This window comes from Coenobita brevimanus, chromosome 1 (genome assembly GCF_032717465.1).
Source record: "Coenobita brevimanus isolate Jiangsu-jjx chromosome 1, ASM3271746v2, whole genome shotgun sequence".
NCBI lineage: Eukaryota > Metazoa > Arthropoda > Malacostraca > Decapoda > Coenobitidae > Coenobita > Coenobita brevimanus.
The window spans coordinates 9,271,829-9,289,620 of record NC_136954.1 but is presented as its reverse complement, the minus strand read 5'-3'; the positions used below and the strand labels follow the sequence as shown (position 1 = coordinate 9,289,620).

At 45.3% G+C, this 17,792-nt stretch overlaps 1 protein-coding gene and 1 pseudogene across 1 annotated transcript in view; one reads left to right on the top strand and one right to left on the bottom strand.

Annotated features, from left to right (window-relative positions):
- Positions 1-17,792, top strand: part of LOC145413760 (glutamate receptor 1-like) — a 406,240-nt gene that overhangs the window by 21,871 nt on the left and 366,577 nt on the right. The gene's annotated exons all lie outside the window — the stretch shown is intronic.
- Positions 152-268, bottom strand: LOC145417471 (5S ribosomal RNA; annotated as a pseudogene).

Here is a 17,792-nt window from a genome sequence, read left to right as displayed (position 1 = left end):
CCCCACCCCCTCTACCAAGACGCTGGTTGTGTAAGATTCATTCATTCATTGCCAGACGCCACGCATCCCAGACGGGGTGGCCAAGGGCTCAGAGCTAATTGTTTTACAGGGAGGGGCACCAATCTTCCACCAACCCCACTTGACGTAGGGATGCCAACAGCATCTGGTGTTCCCAGGCGGTCACCCATCCAAGTACTAACCAGACCCAACGTTGCTTAACTTCGCTGATCGAACGGGAAGCGGTGTACTCAACGTGTAAGATGATGAGGTAATTTAAGGCAATTTTGTCCTGGGGTAGCCAGGGACGGGGGGATGAGAAGCAACTTTGAGGGTGCGGGTGGTGGGTGAGGTAGGGAGTAGGTTACAAGTAGGGAGATAGGGTGGAGGAGTAGGGGGTGAGAAGTAGGGAGTGAGGGTGGAGGAGTAGGGAGTGAGAATGGAGGAGTAGGGAGTGAGAATGGAGGAGTAGGGAGTGAGCATGGAGGAGTAGGGAGTGAAGGTGGAAGAGTAGGGAGTGAGAATGGAGGAGTAGGGAGATAAATTGGAAGTGGAGACATTTAGTTGAATCTCGGTATCAGCCAGCCTTTTTTTTCTCTCTCTCTGAGAGAGAGAGAGATTTCGAACTGGGAGTCGGATATTGCTCTCTTTACCCTCTTCACCATCAGTGATCGTAGGTAAATACATTTGTCTGTTAGTAGCCTTTGTCAGCTGCGAAATGCGTCATCAAAGACATGGGGTTAGAACTGGGTGGGTTTGGGGATTGGTGTGGGTGGGAGGACTGGGAGTGGGTGAGGGTGGGGTTGTGAGAGAGGAGGTGAGAGTTGGGGGTTGTGGGATGGGGTAAAGTTGAAGGTTTATATGATGTTGGGGAAGTTTGTCTTGAGGAGTGCTGTTGGTGGAGAGTAGGAGGAGGGTGAGAGGGGAAATATGAGGACAGGGGGAGGGCGACGGAGAGTGTGGGTGGGGGAATGAAGTTGGAGGTGAAGATCGCGAAATGAGGGTGGATGAGGTTGTGGATTAGAGGGTGGGTTAGGTGGGTGCCTGAGGGTGGGTGAGGTGGGTGCCTGAGGGTGGGTGAGGTGGGTGGATGAATGTGGGGCACAGGAAGTGGGGATAGGCTAGATAAAAGATATAAGGTTGAGAGAGTGAAGATGGGTGGGATGGAGGAGTGAGAATGGGAGGAGTATAAGTAGGCAAGGAAGAAAAGTAAATATGGGTTGGTTTATGAAGAGAGGGTGGGTCGAGAGAGAGGGTAGGAAAGGGAGAGAGATGAGGGTGGAGCGGCTAGGGAAGGATGGTTGAGTAAAGGATGGAGTAGGGTGGGGGAGTTATGGTACACCAGGATAGGGAGTAAAGGTGATGGAGTGTAGGTTGGGTAAGAGCGGGAGTGAGGGCGGGGGTAGGATGGGGGAGTGGGTGAGATGGAAGGCATGAGAGGGAGTGAGGTGAGTGGGGGGGATGAATAGACGTGAGGTTGAGGGAGTCTGAATGGGAGGGTTGGGTGGGGGATGGGAGCGTAGGAGTGGTTGGAGAGGAAGGATAGGAGAATGATGGCGAGGGATTTAGGGGAGGAGAGTGGGAGCGAGCGGGGTGAAAGGCACGAGGGTGGGAGGAAAGGGCAGTAAGGGTGGGAGGGGTTGAGGTATGAGGGGTGTGATTAGTGAAGAATAAAAGAGCGAGATGAAAATGGAAGGCTGGATGAGACAGACATAAGGAGACACATAGGAAAGGTGTTGTTCAGTCCAAGGTGGTTCCTTCTTCTCTGTCCTTATAGCTCGTAGAATAATTTTGCTGACTATAATCTTCCCTATAACAAAACAACCACGAAAGGACCAACAGGCCTGTCTCCGTTTGCTGTCCTTAAATACTCCTGTGTGTGTGTGTGTGTGTGTGTGTGTGTGTGTGTGTGTGTGTGTGTGTAGTGAGTGAATGGTCAGGGGTCAGGTAATGATGTTTTACCTCTTTTTGTTTACCATGATTGTGTGTGTGTGTGTGTGTGTGTGTGTGTGTGTGTGTGTAATTCACCGGGTCGGTCAGGATCACTTGATGGTCGTGATCGTCAGCTTTTACCCTCCCGGAAGGGAGCTGAGAGCTCATATAGTCCGATCTAAGGGCAAGGCTGTGACCTTCACACACGCACACACCCGTCCCCTTGCTCAAGGGGGACAGTAACCACCCACTTCGTCAGTGAAACTTTTCGTAACCTGAGCGAGGCGCGAACTCCCGTCCACCAGTTGGCAAGCGGGAACGTTACCACTGCACCAGCGAGCGGTGTGTGTGTGTGTGTGTGTGTGTGTGTGTGTGTGTGTGTGTGTGTGTGTGTGTGTGTGTGTGTGTGAGAGAGAGGCAATAGGACTCGAACCCCAGTTACTGAGGAGTGTGACCAAAGGCAACCAGTGACAAAGGAGAAGAGGGACACAACTGTTGCATCTCTCTCTCTCTCTCTCTCTCTCTCTCTCTCTCTCTCTCAACATAATGGCCAGGGGACGGCAGGCTGAGCAACAAAGGACAGGTGTGTTGATTGAGCAGGTGTGTGTTGGCAGTGGAGGTGTGTAGTGGTTGCAGGTGTGAACAGTGTTGGTGGGTGTAGTGTATGATACTGGTATTTCTTGCGTACTGTACGGTATTGGTATTACGTGTGTAATGTAAGGTATTGGCATTATGTGTAGTGTATGGTATTGGTATTACATATGTAGTGTTTGGTATTGGTGTTACGTGTGTAGTGTATGGTATTGGTATTACGTGTGTAGTGTATGGTATGGTATTACATAGTATGGTATTGGTATTACGTGTGTAGTGTATGGTGTTGGTATTACATGTGTAGTGTATGGTATTGGTATTACGTGTGTAGTGTATGGTATTGGTATTACGTGTGTAGTGTATGGTATTGGTATTACGTATGTAGTGAATGGTCTTGGTATTACATGTGTAGTGTATGGTGTTGGTATTACGTGTGTAGTGTATGGTACTAGCAGGGGTACCCGGCGTTGCCCGGGCCTAAAAGGCGAATACTCTAATCCTATTTGTTCTAGTTCAGTCATTGTTTCTACTCCAGAAAGACCATGCATCTCTTATGCTTTTGAAGAGGGATTATAAGAGGTCCACGAACTTTCTGCTTCAGCTTTCGCAGACTAACGCACAGTATTTGTTGCACTTTAGTATTACCAGTGACCTCAAATGACCTCCAACCGGTGACCTCAGATGACCTAGACGGTCAGCTTCACACAGCCTTTGTCCAAACTGGAGGTCATGTGAGTCTCCATGCCAAAAATTGGGTTGCAGGGTCCAGTCGTTCGAGCGTGCATTACCGGAGACCTCAAATGACCTCCGACCGGTGACCTCAAATGACCTTGAAGGTCAACCTCACATTACCTTTGTCCGAACTGGACGTCATGTGAGTCTCCTTGCCAAAAATTGTGCTGTTGGGGTACCCGGCGTTGCCCGGGTCAAAAAGGCGAACACTCTACCGGAGACCTCATATGACTCAGATCTGAATTTTGACTCCCCTAAAACCATCCTTGGATCACCCTGATTCAGAATATATATCGGTCTGGGGGTCTTTGGCCCTTGGTGTGGGCGTGACTGAAGGACAAACAAACAAACAAGGCGGCTGGTGGGATGAAAGTAATCATCGAACTGAAGGTCGGTAGAGCGAGTGGCCTGCAGTCTCAGTGGACCCAGGTTCGAATCCCGGCCCTGGCAGGGAACAGTTAAAGGTTTTGAATTTTGTTGATACAGGCTTTACTGATGTACCGTAAAACCCACCGACATGTCATAAAATACCCTCACTAATACCAATATACAAGTCCTGTATGAGACAGCCCTGGCATGTATTCAGTATGGATGGTGGTTGTTGGCGCCAAAGTGGTGACATGTGGAGGTGAAGTACATAGGAGGACTGTTGGGCCACAGGGAACAGTCAGTCAAGCCTATGCCCAGAGTCGGAAAAAAAAAATCAGATGTGCCATGCTGTTATGCATTTTGTCATCGTTTATTTTCGATGTGTGGATATTTAGGTCTCTGAGATGGAAATGAGAAATTAGAAGGCCACAGTGACAAGCTTTTCATAGTCGGGGCAAATCTGATATTCTACTCCAGTTTTGCAAGACTCCTGAGAGTAAATCATAGCACACCGTAAACCTTTTCTTGAACGTGACATTTCGAGTATTGTTAGTCGTCATCATCTTTCATCATCAACGTCATCGTCGCCAGTCAGTCAGTCAGTCAGTCAGTCCACGGTTGGACAAAGGCCTGCTGCCTATTAGCCTGTTCCTTCCAGTCTAAGCAGTCTCCGGATATCATCTCGCCATCTTGTTCTCTGTCTGCCTCCTCCTCTCACTCCGTTTCTGGGTCGCCACTCAGTAATCCTGGTTGCCCATCTGTTATCTGTTCTACGAATGACCTAACCTGACGGTATCCATTTATATTTTTGTTATTATATCCCCACGCTACTGTTCTCTTTTCCTGGGGAAAAAAATACAGAGGCCAGTTGAAGTCACCTTAGATGATGTGTAACTACGGACAAGTTGGCTGACGCAGAGTAGTGTTTTTTTTTTTTTTTTTTTTTTTTTTTGAACGGCCTGAACATGTCTGCAAAACATAATTTTTTCTCTCCCTCACACTCATTTTCAAGCCAACCTTCAGACTGTCCCTGTACGGATCTGTTATTTCTTGTAGTTTCTCCCCTGATTTAATTGAAGAGAATTATATTGTCAGCAAATTATCTTTGTTTTTAGTTGCTCAGGTTGAATATTAATAACATTTTCATCCCAGTCTGTATTTCTGATATGCTGTGAACAGTTTTGGTATGTATCTCCTTGTCTAATACCTTATAACTCACTTATTTTCAGTACCGTATTATGCTGGTAATGTTTAATCAGGAATTCGCGAATATTTAATCAGAGCGCCGTGGACGACTTCTGTTTTCTTTTTGCCAGCTACAGACCACTTGTTTTGCTAGTTTAGGGGTAGTGAGGGGATTGATGATGGCTACACTTACACTCTGATGGCCTCCCTAAAGTTAAATCCTAAGCTAAATAAAATCGCCTGTAGCTAGCAAGAATAAAATCTAAGATGTTGTGTCCCCGTTGAATATATAATTGGTTAATGAAGACTGTCTGAGGTTTTAAAAGTCTGTCCTGCGGTCCTCTCTCATGCTGGGTAAAGAAAGAAGAATAAATATAAAAAGAGGTCCCTGTGTGGAAGATTAAAGGAGTATATATATATATGGAGAATTGCCATGACTGATCCCTCTTGCACCTTCCAATATTAAGCTGGTAGAGAGTCGAAGAAATCCTTAAGCAATGGGCCGTGGACTCTCATTATCTGGAAATAGTGGGAAGAGAGAGAGAGAGAGAGAGAGAGAGAGAGAGAGAGAGAGAGAGATTAAGAGGAAGAGAGAGAGAGAGAGAGAGAGAGAGAGAGAGGGAGAGAGAGAGAGAATGGAATTAGTGGTAAGGGGAAGTGCAGTGGTTTATCTGCAATTGCCTGTTGGCAGAAGGGGGTCCAGTTACGGTGAAAAAGGTGAGAATTATTGCTTGATATATACGGTGTTGGGGACAGGAGGAGGAGGAGGAGGAGGAGAAAGGAAGGAAGGAAAGAAGGAAGGAAGGAGTTGCCATAATGAGAAAGAAATTGTAGAAACATAGTGATATAGACACTGGAGAATAGGTAGGTAGATTGAAAAAAATATGTACAGGTGGAAGAGATATTGTATGCGTGTGTGTGTGTGTGTGTGTGTGTGTGTGTGTGTGTGTGTGTGTGTATATATATACCGGTTTGTAGAGGGAGAGGGGAGACATAGCTTTTCTATCTTTTTACTACGCATATAAGCTGGATGTTTGACGCAGGCCAACTGTATTACACTGGCAGTTAACCTGATTTTATGCATCCTGTTATCTCTGTTTTATGTCTATGCTTTTGTTTTCTCTTTAGCCCAATTTTTTCTCCTTTCCAACTTGATTTATGCTCTTCTTATTTCTGCATTTTTCTTCTCACATCCCTTTTTTTTTCCCTTTCAGTTCTCATTCCTCTTCTCTACTCTTCTGCCTCCTCTCTTGTCTTTTCCCCTGATCTCTTTTCTCTTTCCTTAATCTCTTCTCTCGTCTTTTACTTTCTACTCTTATTTTCCTTTAAGCTCCTTTCCTTTGTCTTATATTGGTCCCTTCTCCTTCGCCTTCTTTTCTTTTCTTCTCCTTCTCTTTCATCTCCTTCCTCTTGTCCTCTCCTCTCAGATCTCTTCTTGTTCATTGTACCTGATATCTCCAGGCTTACCTCCCTGTTCACTACTCTTGTTCTCCTGTCGCTTTGTTCTTCGTTCTTGTGTGCTCTTATCTCCTGTTATCGATTCCCTTTCCTCTCTGCTTCCATGTTCTTTCCTCTCTTTTTCGTTCTTGTTTTTTGTACCTGGAGCCTTGAACACCACCTGCTCCACCTCCTCATTATTATCATGATTCGGTTATTACTGTTTCCTCTCTCTCTCTCTCTCTCTCTCTCTCTCTCTCTCTCTCATGCCCAAAACTCCTCCTCATCATCATCATTAGCATTTGTTCATCGTGCCACCTTCTTCACCCCGACCCCTGACTAATGATGTGACCACCTCAGCGTAAATGACCTCCTCTTTTTCTCTTCTTTCTCCATCCCTTTTTCTATCTTCTTTCTTTCCTCTCTTTATTCTGTTAGCTTTTGCCATCTATTTTTCCTTCTTTCGAGTAGTTAGTGTTGCAGGCTACTTACCTGTCGACTCGTTAGTGCCGGGGTGCGAATCTTGTTACGGACAGTCCACCCCACGCAAATTAGATGTCCATCCACCCTTTGTGAGTTGGTAGGTAAAATGAGCACTAGGAGTGACTCTTTGGGCAGGTAACCGTGGTAACCTGGATAATGCAGTCAAGATAGTTGGCCAAATACCCACCAAAGGCTTAGTTAGGCTACAGAGGTGAGCACCGCGGCCAATCGCCTCACCGGGTCTCCTTCTACCCCTATACCTGCCTTATATTTTGTGTCTGTTTACTCTTCATTTTCTTTTCTTCGTTCACCTGCCACAGTTAACGAACATCTATAAATTTTTTCTCTTTTCCTCTTCTTTCCTTCCTCTCTGTTCTCTGGCAGCCGTCTCACCTCTTCTCCCTCACTCTGCTTTGTGCTTCCAGTTTTTCTCTCGTATGCTTGTTCTTGCTGTCTGTTCAACTCGTCGACCTTTCCTCCTCTTCCTCATTAACATGTATTCGTTGTATCACCCCCTGACAAATGATGGAAGACCCCCCCCCCTCTCTCTCTCTCTCTCTCTCTCTCTCTCTGTACCACCTTCTTCACTTCGTTCACTTTGCTGACGCTTTCACTTTCTTTTGTCTCTTATTTCATCATTCCCTATGCTCTGTACTAATAAAAAAATCAAGTAGGGGCAAACGCCGGGGGGCCTATAGCCTCACTCACCCTCCGACTCCACCCACGCGGGTCCCTTTGTGCAACCCTCCGGACAGCGACTCTTCCTCCTCTAAGTATCTCCCAACAGGAGTGATAGACCTGCTCCAGCCAGGAGTTACGTGACCTTCCCCTTGGCCTCGTCCACCCTGGGTTAACTCGTTCAGATATTTCATTATTTTTTTTGTAGATAATCTCATACGATTGTACCAGAAGTTTGTTCAAGTAAAGTTGCAGTAATTCTCCATATTTCCCTCCACTTCATATATCCCAATTAATGGCCGGCTCAGGTATTCCAGCAGATTCTGTTCAGGTAATAGTCATGCAGGTATTCCAGGTAATGGCAGCAGATTTTATTCAGGTAATAGTCATGCAGGTATTCCAGGTAATGGCAGCAGATTTTATTCAGGTAATAGTCATGCAGGTATTCCAGGTAATGACAGCATATTTTATTCAGGTAATAGTCATACAAACCTCGTAGTCATGGTAACTCGTATTCTGTTCCATCTAACGCAGACGTTTTTATTCAACAGAGTGAGTCGTTGGAGCCTACCAGGGTAACGTCATGTAGAGTCTGCATCAAAAGTCCTGTCGTCTGTCCTGTGTTTCTCGCCATGTGCTTTAAAAATCAGTGTTGGTGGATCCGCAGCAAGTGACACTGATGACGTCATTTGGTGTCAGATCAGTGTCAGCAGCATCGTTTACTGCAGGTCCTCCACACTGATTCTCTTAAGTTAGTGGAGAGAGAGGCAGAGGACGCGACAAGACTTTTGATGTCGATTGTACCGCGTATCTGCCTAACGTCTCTTCAAAATAGTGCATATCGGGTGTTTCTAAAGGTTTGAGTTGATTAGGTTAATTAGTGGAGCTTAAAGTGCACGTCCATGTTGCTGTTGTTTGGTGCTTTAGTGTTTCTTTAAGTCAGTCGTGAGCCTGTGGTGCCCAGCAGTGATATTTCTTGCCTTAATAGTACCTGGAGTTGCCTTGCACTTTTTTTCATTTTTCACGAATACTTAATTATAGTAACTTGTTGAATGCGGGTGATATCCTTCTTAGTTTAACCTTACTGCTGCTTTTGTCACTTTGGCCGTTTTCTCTTCGGATGAGGAAGCTTCCTGCCACCGTTTCCTATGCGACTTATTTTGTCTTTTACGCCTTATTGTCCTCCCCTGAGTTAAATAAATCCTTCTAGTATCACCATACTCTAGTATCACCATATGCAAAAGTAAATCGTTAAGGAGAAGTTGTTAGGGACCGTCCTTAACCGACCAGAATACGAGCCTGTGTTTTAATCTAAGGGAACTGTGTCACTCCCACGCCTTGAATACTAAGTCCTGGTTGCAAGAAACTCAATAAGCCTTGGTCATTTGGTAGAAATCAGTCTCCTTGGTTACTATACAAATCGTGCCTGCAGTCTGTCTACAATTCACCATCAAATGAACTAAGAAAAAAAATGTTAGAGATCGTTGTCAGGTGAAACTAAATGCGGTATAGATGATTTTACCCACTTTCGGAATGCACCCTCGTAGTGAAGGGGTTAAAGATGGCCGCACCCAAGCCTTCCAATTCAAATATGTCTTCTAAGCATAAGAAAGTCTCAGAAGGTAGCGAGGATAATATAAAAAGTGTCGCCGAATTGAAGGAGTTACGCCTTTGTCATTATCCATTTTGCTAATCCAGTTTTTGAGACATTTTGGTAAGGCTTAGGCGTTGTCCCTGTTTAGAGAACATTCTTTGAAGCCATGACTGTTTTCTGACTGGTAATATTAATTATAACGGATCCTGACTATTTCGCTGGATGCCACTATATAATTAAATACAGTTTTATCACGGACTTTTTTTTTTGTTTTGGACAGCAGGTTTGGTAGTTGTATGAGTAAAGACATGAGCATGAACAAACAGTCCTATACGCAGATTTAGTTTATAAGAGTTTATAAATCTGGTGCTGGATGCCCTTTCGAACGTCAACCAGGATCCCTTAGGATCAAACGCTGGACGAAATTGATAGCGTGCACTCTGACCCACTAGACCACCGCGACTATATACAGTTAACACTTGGAGGAAAGGAAAGTTTTCCTGTGGTGAGGAAAATCGGCTACGTCAGCCAGAGGGAATGACTGTTGTTTGACCTCTTCAGGACGTTTTATTTTTTTTATTATTGCTTCCTCTTTGCGATTTTTGCAAACTGAGGACAGACAGTTGAAACTAGGGAGGATAGATACAAGCTACATGTACTCTCTCAGTACATACATGATTTCGGGAACTACTGAACAGTACACACACACTTGCCAGCCATCTCCCACTGCACATAACTGCTTCCAGCTTCTGACCCGTCCGGTGGTTCTTACCTGCTCCACCAGGAGCAGTTAACAGTACAAAAGATTTGCCATCCCGATCACGGTGTCCTGAGGTGATTCAACTGCATACCTGGTTATGTTTCTGTCGTCTGCCATAACACTGGTGCTGACATTTATGTTCACCGAAGGGTCATAGCACATGCCAGTCCACGGCGCCTATAACGATCATTAGGCGCCGGCGGGGTGGAGTTTGATGCTATTTACATTGACAGGGATCCTGAAGCAAGCAGTGTTACTGAACCAGGAGGAAATCACGTAAGAGGCTCAATCCATGCTTGAAGGCGATGACTTAACTGGGTACACCAAACCCAGACCCACAGGAGAGCTTTGATGTCAGCACTATCATATCCATGAGTGTGTGTGTTCACACCGCTCGGGCATTATGTGGAGACAACAAGGAGGCCCTGCTCGCCGTTCTACCAAAGATCTTTGAACACAACAAGCTGCCAGTCACTATTTTCCTTCACATTTTTTAGTACGACCCAGCTCCTGTGACAATCAAGACCAGGAAAAAGAAGAGGAGAAATTGCACCACCAAATCATCAGAGCCTCAGCAAACTCCAGCAAGATACTTCAGCTTGACCACCCTATGAACAAAGCAGCTACATTTCTGGAGACCGAGACGCAGAAGAGCCTGAGAAACAAGAGCCCATGAACATGGACCAGGAAGGTGTTAGGGATACCGACCAAGGCCAAACCAGTACACGATTCCAGTATGAGACAACCCAAGCATGTAATAATATGGACGGAGGCTGTTAGCGCCTAAGTGGCGACATGTGGAGGTGTAAAGTAAGTAGGATGATTGCTGGGCCAAAGGGAACGGGCTATTAAAGCCAGTGCTTCCCTCCCCCCCCCCCCCGGACGTACACACGGACGACCATGATGGAGTCTTCCGGTAAAGGGATCATACCTTCCCCTCACCACACCCGATCTGCTGCAACGTACGACGTGTGGGATGGGATCTGTTGCACGTCTATCAGTACGTCTGCAAATACCGTTGGTTAGACTGTCCTCCTGGCACCAACTCCTGGGATTCAATCAGACTGTAGGTCGTTTGGACCTTAATGAATAAAACCATCACCACACCAGTTCAACTCCAGAAGTCCTTCTGCAGCGCCACCGGCTCCACCACCAGCAGTGTAACGCACTAAGCACCTAAAAAGGACCAGTCCAATACCTTGTGCAGGCAGCAGTGAGTCCAAGCAGTCTCCTGGATCGACCACTGCTGTGACGTCACAGCCGCCTGATCCAGCAGCCACGCGAGGAGAGAGTCGTCGCGTGAGAAGCAGTTGCTCTCCATAGCATCCATTCCACAGCATCAGGGGTCGCCCCCACCCTGTGTATCTCAGACTGTTTTCATCTTTCTCAACTTCTGCACACTTCAGTTAATTAAACCTTTCATTTACCTCTCTGTTTTTCTATTCCTTTGTTTGTTCATTCTCATTGCATTATGTCCCTGCAAAACAGAATAAAATCGTCTCTGAAGCAGCAAGAATTAGGACAACCTGTGACCGGATCGAAGAAGTCAGTATTTAGCCGAGTGTGGTAAATAGAAACAAGAAATATAATTATTTTGTATGCAAATTCTATGAATCCTTTTCTTCTCATTAAAAACGATATATATATATATATATATATATATATATATATATATATATATATATATATATATATATATATATATATATATATATATACAGTATATATATATATATATATATATATATATATATATATATATATATATATATTTGTTGTGACAAATGGCAACTGTTTTCAAAAATTTCCATCCATCCATCCATCATCTAATCCTACATTGCTCCATGAGGAGCGTAGGAGCCCGGGGCTAGGCAGTTGGTCCCGACATTTAAGATGAGAGTGACCAGCCTCACTCATTCCTGAATGGCATTACATGAGCAATCAACCCCAACCATTCCTTGGATATAAACCTTCACCGGCTTAATCCGATTGGAGCGCAATAATTACCCACTAAACCACCAGGCGCCAAAATTTGGTTATATGGTTACCACCCAGCGTAGGAAATGGTTTCCTGGTGCACAGGAAACCATTTGGCTTGTCACTCAGTGTAGAGTCACCCACAGGCTGAAGGAAGTGGAAAGAATGAAGGAAAGAAAGACAGAAGAGGGAGTGTAAAGTCACCCGTAGGCAGAAGGACAAGGAAAGAATGAAGGAAAGAAAGAAGAGAATGGAAGGAAAGAAGGATGGAGAGGAAAGGGCAGACACCCGAGAGCAGTGCTACATTGAGTGAGTAGATGGTGAGCGCCCCCACCTACCATACAGTAATATTTTTACGGTTCCTCCCCTCTACTCCGCGGCATCTTCCCTCCTATACTTCTTCTCCGTTCTTTCTCCCCTCTCTTCCTCCCCGAGGCTGTGTTGATGAGAGCAGAGTTAGGCCTCCACGTCTATAGCATTCCTTCTCCCTCCTCCTCATTCTTCTTTTGCTCTCCTTTCCCCACACATCCCCTTCCCTTTCGTCTCCCTATATCCTCTCTTTTCCCCCTTTCCTCCCTTTTCCCCCCTTTCCTCCCTTCTTCCCTTTCCTCCCTTCTCCCCCTTTCCTCCCTTCTCCCCCTTTCCTCCCGTCTCCCCCTTTCCTCCCTTCTACCCCTTTCCTCCCTTCTCCCCCTTTCCTCTCTTTTCCCCCTTTCCTCTCTTTTCCCCCTTTCCTCTCTGCACCCTCTTTCCTTCTTTTCTCCCCTTTCACCACCTTCTTTTCCTTCTTTCACCACCTTCTTTCTCCCCCCGTTCCCCACCTTCTTCACCCCCCTTTCACCACCTTCTTCACCCCCCTTTCACCACCTTCTTCACCCCCCTTTCACCACCTTCTTCTCCCCCCCATAACCCTCTTCCCTTAACCCAATTCACAACCTCTCCCTTTCACCTTCCTTCCCCCTTTTCCTCCCTTTTCTCCTCCTTGACCTTAGCCCAACATCTCCTGAGGCTCCGCCATTCCCTCAGCTCCCGTTCCTCTTTCATCCTTCACTTCCTTCTTCCTCCCTCCCTTCCCATTCCAGAACTTTTCCTTTCCTTGCACTTTATCTTTGTATGTGTCTCTGCCTTCTGTAGTACTGCTTCAGATAGCCTACTTCCCTTCAGCGGCATACTATTTATTTGATTACACCCTTGCTCTCAAAACGAGAGCGGATGTTAAATTTTGTTTGCTGTGGGAGTGTCCGTCTGCTTATGGACAAAATAAGCATTTTGTATCCTATTTTAACCAAACATGGAAGTGTTAAGGGACAACCACGGGGCTGAGCTATTGTTTTTGAGAACAGTAGGTCAGAGGTCAAGGCCACAGGACTGGTTCAGTCTGACTTCACAAGGTCAACATTAAACAGTTTATATGATTTAGACTAAATTTAATGGAAATGTTAAGGATAAAACAAAACACAAGGAGCCAATTTTGAAATGTTAGTCAGTCAAAGATCAGGGTTTCAGGATAAGGTCAGAATTAGACTAGGCCTATGTCATGCCAAGGTCAACTGCTGCAACTTTTATCCGTTTTAGGCTAAACTCTGTCAAAAGGTTTGAGGTAAGACACAAATAAATGGATTCGATTTTGAGAACAGTCAAAGATCAGGTTCACAGGGAAAGGTCAAAGATCAAGGCCACAGGGCACAGTCAACGTAAGTTTTGGTCCAATTTAGATGATTTTACACTGGCCAGGAGAACTGTCTCGAACTGAAAGGGTTACATAAAGCCTTGATCAATCGTTGCAATTCCTTAGATCTTTCTGTGTTCAGTAAAGTCGGCTGAGGCCTGCAGAAAAAAAAAAAAAAAAAAAGCGTTAACAGATTGAAAGAGTTTTCATCATATTTCTTCTGTCATTAGGGCCCGTATTCTCGTTGGGTAAGGAGGCTCCCTTGCACCTATTCTTAGCTATTTATTTTTGGAGATGACTGGTTCATATCCTTTTGTACGTTATTTATGCAGAGTATGACGATATCTGAGGAATGTATAAGACACAGAATAGGACAAGTAAGGTGTACCAAGTAAAATAAATTGCTAAGGAAAAGGTGTCAGGGAGCTTCCTTCGCCGACGAGAAAACTGCTCTAGGCATCCACACCATAGTATTACCTACAGTATTCTTTAACTGGATGTTAGTAGTGTCGCATCATATCGTATCATTTATTTTGGCACCAACATGCTTGCATGCGTCGGCCATGGCGGCTTTCAACGCTGGTCAGTCTCGGGCAGCCTCCCTATCCAGTTCGTTATCCCTGAGGTCACACTATATGACCTCGTCCCAGGTCTTTTTCAGTCTGCCTCTCGCAGCCCTACCCCCGATGTTCACACTTATCATCTTGCGCGCCCTTGTCATCCTTCATTCTCTCAACATGTCTAGACCATCTCAGTCTTTAATAATACTGTAATCCTTTTGCATCATTCGCTTTGTTTTCTCAGATTCAGTCTTCTCTTGTCGTTCTTGGAGCTCTGCATATTTTCTCTATTTACCATAGCTTATCTTTCCATAATTTCGTCATGGTCGAAACGACTCTATCATCTGTACCAGTTAGCGTGAGTATATTCTGTTCAGCTGAGGGTGAGTCATAGGAGCCTGAGAGTTCATAAGCATTACCATTAGCCTTCTTATGGCCGAGATAATTTTAGTATTTCAAGCCTACTAACGCCAGACGATTTTGAGGACGTGTCACAGGAGCCTGAGGCCCTTTCTCTAGTCTGTTAAGGAAGCTCCCTGACACCTTTTCCTTAGTGATTTATGTTTGGATATGGATGGTTAATATCTTTTGTGAGTTATTTAAGTACAGTATGGCAATATTAGAAAGTGCTTATGTAACACAGAATAGGAGAATAAGGTGTAATAAACAAAATATATCGCTTAGGAAAAGGTGTTGGCGACCTTCCATGACAAACGAGAATAAGAGCCTGAGAGAGTTAATATTGTCGCCAATAATCCCGTCAGGGCCGAGGCAGCTGTTATATTTCGTTTTCTGCTGGAGCCAGACGATTTTTATTAAGCTGAGAGTGAGTCATAGGAGCCATAGAGCTGAAACCATCGCCCTTGAGAGAGCCACACCGACAACTCCCCTGACCCCCTTTACGCACTTCCTCCCCAAATTTCTTTTTGAGGGTGACTTTCCTTTCTTATTCCAGCCTCTCTCCTGATGATTCATTCGGCACAAGAGCGACGAATGGTAGTGAAGGAGGTTAGAAATAAACTCCACTAATCCAGTCACCATTAGAGGCTTTGCAAAGGCTGAATCAGATCGCTTGGTGGTAGCAGGAATAAATTGAAAAGACATCTGATCCCTTCCAACCCTTTCAGTGAGCCACATTAGCAATTCTCTAATCTTTCTTCCCCTCCCTAAACAACAATAACAACAGCAGAAGAGGAGAAGGAGGAGGAGAAAGAGGAGGTTAAATCGTTAAAACACTCACTTCCTAAACCTCCGTAATTCAAATAAAACACACTCATCCTTAAACCTAAGCCTCCGATTATTTTTCTGGGTATCTTTTAGCGATTATATTTAGGTTATTAGAAAGATTTTGAACTTTGGGAGGTCAGTAATAGCCTTCAGGAACCCCTTCAGTATGAGACGTATTTCCCAAGCTGAATGAAATCGTATGAAGACGGCAAGAATATGCTTACAAATACATTATTGGCTTGAAGGGGTTAGCTTGTCAATTTCCACTAACGTCATTAAACCCGTCTGTACGAAGATTTTTTTTTTTTTTTTTTTTTTTTTTAGTATTACAATGGGTGGAGTGGCCTGTAATATATATCTTTATACTAGAAACTGACGTGGCATTATCTTGTGGGGATGGCTCAGTCGGCTAGTGTGGGCATGGTTGTATCACTGGGGAGAGGAAATGAATAAGTGATGCTGGGTAGATACTGACAACACTGCCTGTGCCGTCCCAACAACACACGAGAAATCGCCCGGTGGAGTGAAGTAGAGCTTTATATATCTGCTACCCTGTACTTTTGCGATTCTAAGAGATTGATGTTAAGTTTAGGGTAGGTCTCTCATAGGAGCTGGGATAATAAATATTGTTCTCACTTCTTTAATCCTGAAAGCGTCTTCTGAACAAGGAAAAATCGCCTGGAAATAGCAAAAACTGCGAAACAACCCTCTCTCCACCGTCACCTTATATAGCTCATTTACATAGTGCCTCCCTAAACCTCCTTAACTCGAGCACCTTCATAAACCCAGCAGCCTGTTAGTGCCTTAATAAACAGTGTCACCTTACCTCTTGCGCCAACACTAAATATGCTACTTAGTTCATTACAGCCACCCACCTTAATCCTCCTGCTCTCCGTCCCAACTCAATCTCACTCCTCACCCCCTCTCCCTCTGTCCCTCTCATTTCCCTCTCACTTCATTTATGATTTGTGACTTCATTTAGTTCAAAGCATGGATAGCGTACCAGTAACCACAGAACAGTATCGACTTATTCCTTGTATTGACTGAATGTGTTTCCCTTGCAGCTTAGAACAGTACCAGTAAAGTGCGCTTGTGAGCTCATGACGAGCGAGTAAGTCCCATGTTATCACAATTTCCCTCTGATATATTATTCCTTAATGATGGTTACTGAACAGTGAAAAATACACTGGAACGAAAGACATTCTCTCACATTCCCCCCTCCCCTCCACACACACACACTTGGAAAACTCGAGATTCCCAGGGGTTCCCACGCCTTTATGGGCGAGTTTTTAGTTGATGAAAACAAAATTTATTAATTGAATTTATTACTTGCAGAAAGAATTTCACTTGTACACAGGAGTAAAGGTATTAGCTTCTGCCTAGCGGGACGGTCGGGCCGGGCCGCCCATTTCCAAACTTACAGAGTAAACATCGCTCGGTCGCATCGCTCGATCGCTCGTAATAAAATTATGGTTTCCTTTCATCCATTCCAATTAATTTTCATTCATAGCTTTTCTGTGATGCATAGTGGCACTTCTCATTATTTCCTGCCGGTTTCGGCTGAAGGGTTTGGTGTGTATGTGTGTGTGTGTGGAGGGGGAAATCTTCCTGCTTTCCTATCCTTGTCTTTGACAGATAGAATAGTTTTTTCATTTAACCAGTTCTGTGACAAACAGCCTCGAAAGGATCAATAGGTTTATTGTTGCTTGCTTTCCTTTGTACTCCCACTCTCCCTCTAACTTCCTTCCCATTTCCCCTTTCTTCACCCTCTCCCATCATCTCTCTTATTTCCCTTCTACTTCTCCCTCCTGTAGTCCCACCACTTCCCTCTCCTCTAACCCCCTCCCACTTCCCCCTCCTCTTGCCCCCCCACTTCTCTCTCTTCTAGCCCCTCCCACTTCCCCCTCCTCTAGCCTCGCCCACTTCCGCCTCCTCTAGCCCCTCCCACTTCCCCCCCCCTCCTCTGGCCCCTCCCACTTCCCTCTCCTCTAGCCTCTCCCACATCCCCCTCCTCTAGCCCCTCCCACTTCCCCCTCCTCTAGCGCCTCCCACTCTCCCCCTCCTCTAGCCGTTCCCACTTTCCCCTACCCCCGGCCTCTCCCACCCTCCCCTTAATATCCCTCGCACTCCCTCTCTCCCCCTCCCCCTCCTCCAATCTCTCCCACTCTCCTCATTGTCCTCCCACTTTCCCTCCTCCACTCTCACCTACACTTCCTCTTCCCCCTTAGGTACGGTACTTCTCTTTCCGCCACTCTCTTCCACACTTCCGACTTCCCTACCATTATACCTACTTACCTCCTTCAGTCGTCCTCTCTCTCTCTCTCTCTCTCACACACACACACACACACACACACACACACACACACACACACACACACACACACACACACACACACACACACACACACACACACACACACACACACACACACACACACATCCCTCACCTCCCCCAACCCTTTAAGATCTTGACTCTGCCTGTCCTGAATAAAATATAGAAACTGCTGCTTTTTTTTTTCCTTTTCTTTTCCTTTCTTTTTCTTTCTTTCCTTCTTTCTCCTTGTTCTCCTTCTTCTTTTCGTCTCCTTCTTGTTCTTCTTT